Raw genomic sequence first — 6,000 nt, 5'->3', positions numbered from 1 at the left:
GACTAATTTATTTCACCACACTGTGGTCTGGGAAAAGAAGATTTCATTTTTTTTTCAGAGACTTTGGGGATTTAGGCAGCCACTTTGAATTTTTTTCATATAGGAAAAAAACAACAAGAAATCAATGATGAGTATCCCAGGCCCCTCAGAATTATTACACATACACATACTCTCTCTCTCTCTCTCTCTCTCTCTCTCTCTCTCTCTCTCTCTCTCTCTCCATATATATATATATATATATATATATATATATATATATATATATATATATATATATACATATATATATGCTGGTAAGCTGAGAGCTGTTTACATTACAATTGCTAACATAAGTATGGGTCATATATTAAGAACAACTAGACAGTGGTTATACTTTATAAAAATGTAACTCCGAAGATGTTTGATGTTACATTGAACTAGTTTTTCACATAAGTAATTAATAAGCTTTAAATTTACTCTCAAAAAAAAAGTGGCTATGACTATGGAAGTCCTATGTACCATAAACTGTCTGAGAGGACTTTCACACAAATATTTATGGAACACCAACCTCCTTGGGTAGCTAGGCGGTGGAATGGATAGAATGCCAGGCCTGAAGTTAAGAAGACTCATCCTTCCTGTGTTCAAATCTGGCCTCAGACACTTACTAGTTGTGTGACCCTGGGCAAGTCACTCAACACTGTTTGCCTCAGTTTCCTCACCTTGTAAAATGAGCTAGGTAAGGAAATGGCAAACCACTCCAGTATCGTTGCCAAGAAAACACCAAATGGGGTCACAAAGAGTCAGACACAACTGATCAACCACCACCACCACAACAACCTCCTTGAAAATAGCACATTTCTGTATTGGCTGGATACAGAAGATGGCATTATATATACAAGGCTGAAACTGCATTACAAAGGTCCTTGGACAAAAATAATTGTGTTCCAAAGACCAGCTATTTTTTTTTCACTTTTAATAAATATTTTATTTACTGACCAACAAAGTAGTTCTAAAACCGTAGCTTCTAGAAGAACTACTTGTCCTCAAATTTGGCCTTGGCCTCCCTCTTCACCTTATGTTTTAGTGCAGGGTCAGGGAATACATTCTTGTGGACAACTGTTTTGTCCAATGGGATATCCACAGAGTATCTGGTGGGCACGAGGTGGTTGTAGTTATAAACTTTCATGAAGAACTTGATTTTTGATCTCTTGGCAATCTTCTCTTTGCCCATTGCTGCAGTCACTTTGCAAGGGTAGCGGTCAATACCTGCCACCAAGGCATGGCTGTAGGGCCTGTTGGAGGTCCCATCATCAATGTTCTTGATGATGACAGCTTTGGGCCCGGAGTACCGCCCAGCCAGGACCAGCACCACCTTCCTGGGTTTCATGAACTTGCCCATTTCGACACGGAGCAGGTCGCCTAGAGCCAAAAAAAAAAAAAAAGGCAAGACCACCTATTTTAGACAACAGTTATCACTGGGTCTCTCTGAGCTTAGTTTAGTTGTGAGGAAAAAAAAACAAATGTCTGAAATATTTTCATATTTTAGAATAATTACAAAATCTCAAGGTTGGAAGGTACCTTAGAGGTCCCCACACTCTAAAACAACCTTGACAAATCCTTGGGTAGCCTCTGTTTGAATATGTCTATAGATGGGAAGCTCCCTTTGTCCCAAAGAATTACTACCTCTAATGAAGTAATAGAAATGCAAGAATGAGAAAGCAAAGTAGGTGGACATTATCGAATGTGTGCTAAGACTGTATGTGGAATACGATAAAGTGAGTGTGAAGGTATAAGGGCAGCTAGATGAAAACCCTCAAAGCCAATTTTGTGTTCAGAATAAGGGAATGAGGGAGCTTTGAATTGTGTATTTTAGGGTGAGACAAAAGCAGGTGTCTCTTGTACAAATTGTGTGGCCCTGGGTCCTGCTGCTTATGCCCAAGACCACTTTAAAAGCTATGATGACAAGGCCCTGGAAGTTATTGAGATGTCATTTGGCTGGCTCCCATTCATGGCCCTTGGGAAAGGAGCACTCAAGGAAAAGAGATTCCAAAATTTGGGTGTATGGATAATGAACGGTAAATGGTGGAACAATAACGAGTAGGGGTGGGTCCAACACAATCATTCCATTTTTAGATTGCTTCAATTGTTCTTTCTGTTGAGTAATAAGACTGTCTCCCTGAAATTTCTATCCACTAGCCTTAGGGTAAAGAAGAGAAAACTGAATGGTTTTTTTCAAATGGCAACCCTATTTGTAGAAATCATGTCTCCCTCCTTTCTACCTTTCTCTGAAGTAAAAAAAAAAAAGTTGTACACACCACACACTTTTAAGTTTAATCTGCATCATTAACACTTTCTCCATCACTTTCTTAAGTCTAGACAATCAGCAAAATAATCAGTCAAACCCTGATTTATAGCAGCTGCTGATTTCCAAATTGTAAATGTTTACACTGAAAATTTAACTCTCAAGAACCAGTAGGATCTGGATCTAGTACACTCTTACATGTCTTCTCTCCATACTAAATGTCCCAACATACAGTGGAAAGAGCAAATGGATTAGGAATCAGAGAACCCAAATTCAAATAATGGCATTGTTATATCCAGACAACTCAAGTGTCTGATATATTTTTATATATTCTTAAAGCCGCTTAAAGCCATTCTTAAATAGTTAAGAAATTAAGTGTATCATAAGGAATAGTTGAAATATTTTCTTCTTCAAGGCTACCAAGTACTAACAAATTGAATGAGTTCCCTTCTAAAACTTTCTAGCTTCTTAGTAAAGAAAGTAAATTATCTGCAGAGAGGGTAGGGGCACTATCTCAGGATGAAGCTTAAGGAAAGTGGATAAGTTTAGAATAGACCCTTTGAAAAATGAAATATATATTCAACAAAAGATGAAAAAAAATTGCCAATGAACAAGCCGTCTACATTCAGATAGGCTCTTTATCATAAGATTAGCCACTATGTGAAAGAAGTTTTAGTATACAGCTACTCATGAAGAGTGGTTGTAATCTATATTAATGAGGGAAGAAGGGAGTACACATGCTGGTGAATTCTTACATCCATGCTTTAATAAAAGAATCTATCTTTTTTTTTTTCAGTGTGAGTATTTCCTCCACACATTTAAATTGCAGCTCCTCTTACAAGTTAGGTGATGGTCTTGGGGATTTTGCTGTGGCCAAAAAAAGCCACCACCCTTCATTAAGGAGCTAGGCCAGTCTTAGAATAAGAGATGTCACTGAGCCTATAGTCAAAGCTTTCCTAATGCTGAAGGATCTTCTAGAACATGTTCTCTGCCAATGTAGTATAGTGGAAAGAATGTCATATTTGGAATCATAGGAACAAAGTTTGAATCCTCGATTACTTAATACCCATGTAACCATGGTAACAATGATCATAATAATTTTAAAATAACCACATTTACATAGCACTTTAAGGTTTGCAAAGCACTTTACAAATATTTCATTTGATCATTGCAACAACCCTGAGACAAAGGTATTATTATTATCCTCATTTTAAGGCTGAGGCACAGAGAAGTTAAAAGACCTGCCATGAGTCACACAGCTAGTAAATGTCTGTGGCTAGATTTGAATTCAGGACATACTGACTCCAGGCCTTGGGCTCTATTTATTGGACCACATAGCTGCCTCTAAACAGACACTTAAGCTTGCTTGGCTTCAGTTTCCTTATCTGTAAAAAGATGGGGTTGGGCTAGGTGATTTCGAAGGTACCTTCCAGTTCTAAATCAATAATCATATGTATATTCTTAGGGAAGCCAGTGTCATGTTCAGACTATCAGCATAATAGGACTTATATGGAGTCCCCACCATGCCTAATTTCATAAGCAATCTTTAAAAGAAACATTTGATCATAAAGAGGCCATGTAATTAAAATTATCAATACACACATGCTCCATACATTCATAGCACTGACAAATTCTTCTTTCTTTCTTCTGGGTTCATTTTCCAGAAAATGTAAAGAAAAAAGGTTATCTTCAAAGATGCACATTCTCACCAGACTGGCCAAGGGGTAAGAGAGAAGAATTATTAGATTTAGAATCAGAAGAATTGGGCTATCCAGCTGCCTGTGTGTCCTTGGGCAAGTCATTTACCTCTCTCGGCCTTATTTCCCTCATCTATAAAATGATTTTCAAGTCTCTACCAGCTCTAAATCCCAAGTCTGAATGGGCTTTTTTAAAAATTTAATTTTTTTTAATTTACAAAAGAAAACAAGCATTTCCATAACATAGTAGAATAAAAAGATAATTGCACATGAAACTATAAATCTATTATGTACAACTTGCTCTTCTTTTTAAATACATATTAAAGTTATCATCTAACTTTCTTTTTTTCCCCCTTTTTTTCTTCCATCTCCTCTCCCCACCCTAGAGATGGCTACCATTAGATATAAATGTGTGTGTGTGTGTGTGTGTGTGTGTGTGTGTAAAATCATTCTATACATCTATTTATCAGTTCTTTCTCTGAATGCAGATAGCCTCTTCCTTCATATGTCCTTTGTAGTTAATTTGGGTATTTATAATAGCCCAAATGACTTAGTCACTCAAAGTTGTTCATATTGTTGTTACTGTAATCAACAATCTCTTGGTTCTGCTCATTTTGCTCTTCATTATTTTGTGCAAGTCTATCCATGCTTTTAATAGAGGAGAGGTTAGAGATATGTTTAGCAGAAGTTCATAGCTTCATTCAGAAGATCTGCTTTTCATTGATGATCTAGGCTCCTTTGCTAGACTCTGGTCCAGACTCCTTTCTCCTTGCCCCAGTACACAACTTCAGACTTCCCTGGATATCCTCTGATTCATCTGGGAGACTTCCATGAGCTGTTCTCCCCTACATTTCTTCTCTGGCTTGATCATTTCCCTAATGCTCACAGACTTATCACTTTGTGTGGACATGTTCTAATAAAGTGTTCTTCTGGTAGTTTCTTCTTGGATGTCTCAAACATGTCTTGGTCTGGTATCTTTTTTCATATACTTATTAGAGTCATTGTTGGAGAAGTGAGCTTTTCTACTTCCATTTTGCCATCTTGAGAAGAATGAGGGTCAAGATTTTAAGTTCAATTCTCAAATGCACTCAAATCTTATGGCATTATTATATCCTTTTTATAGTTACTGCCCAAAATATGCTTTCCTCTTACTTCATGTGGCATCAATGCTATTTATCTAAGATTCATACTGATATTAATGTAGATCAGAAAATTGCTTTGAATTCCCTGGATCAAAAATACGATGACTATACATTCTGGGCCAGTTTCTCATTGTACCAGAATAACCTATTTGATTCTCAGAGCCAAATAGGTTTTTGTAGAACACATGCGAGAAATGCTTTAGAAAATGCTGTCCTTAATGTTTGAAATGTTACAAACTAGAGGCCATTGGATCTTTTTCAGATGATGAACGTCTTATAATACTCAACTGATTCAAAGCAGCCTCTGTGAAAAATCCTAATTGGACAGACTTTTGTTTCATTGATGATCAGATAACCACTCAGGTCCAACAGAAGTGTTCACAAATCCCAATCAGCTGTTACAAATATAGACCTCCCAGAACTATAAGAAACCTATGAATGGCAGTAATTAAAAAAAATAATAACCAATCAATTCCCATAATTCTCCACCAATATTTACTTGTATATTAAAGGCTTGGCTCTAAACAGAAATTCTTAAATTGAGCTTCACTTTCCATATTTTATCCTAAAGGAGTTCTTAAAGTATTATCTACTAACTTTTAACTTCAAAACCAGTGTATAGTTACTTTGAAGGAAGCAGCCAAATTTCTTACCAGCAATCTTTGCCTGAATTCTGGGGTAAATTTAAACCTATCTGGTCTTAACTTTATCCTTCAGTGAATTCCAATCATAAGAAGATCACGAGTTTTAGGGGAACAGGAAGTAATCTTAGAGATCATTTAGTACAATCTCTTTTTTTATATATGAGGAACCTGAGACCTGACCAAGGTCACAAAGATGGTAAGTACCAGAGTTGCAAACCTAGGTTTCCAGATGGCAC

General features: G+C 36.7%; 1 long non-coding RNA gene across 1 annotated transcript in view; it reads right to left on the bottom strand.

The window, feature by feature from the left end:
* Window positions 1-299: 299 nt before the first annotated feature.
* LOC110223862 (uncharacterized) overlaps window positions 300-6,000 on the bottom strand; it is a 157,494-nt gene continuing 151,793 nt past the window's right edge. The window contains exon 4 of the long non-coding RNA XR_013485672.1: window positions 300-1,398. This is a non-coding gene — a long non-coding RNA (uncharacterized LOC110223862). The remainder of the gene's footprint in view (window positions 1,399-6,000) is intronic.

Source organism: Phascolarctos cinereus, unplaced genomic scaffold (assembly GCF_003287225.1).
Source record: "Phascolarctos cinereus isolate Bilbo 61053 unplaced genomic scaffold, phaCin_HiC Scaffold_4;HRSCAF=312, whole genome shotgun sequence".
NCBI classification, from domain to species: domain Eukaryota; kingdom Metazoa; phylum Chordata; class Mammalia; order Diprotodontia; family Phascolarctidae; genus Phascolarctos; species Phascolarctos cinereus.
The sequence above is the reverse complement of the archived record's forward strand: the minus strand, read 5'-3'. Positions and strand labels throughout refer to the sequence as shown.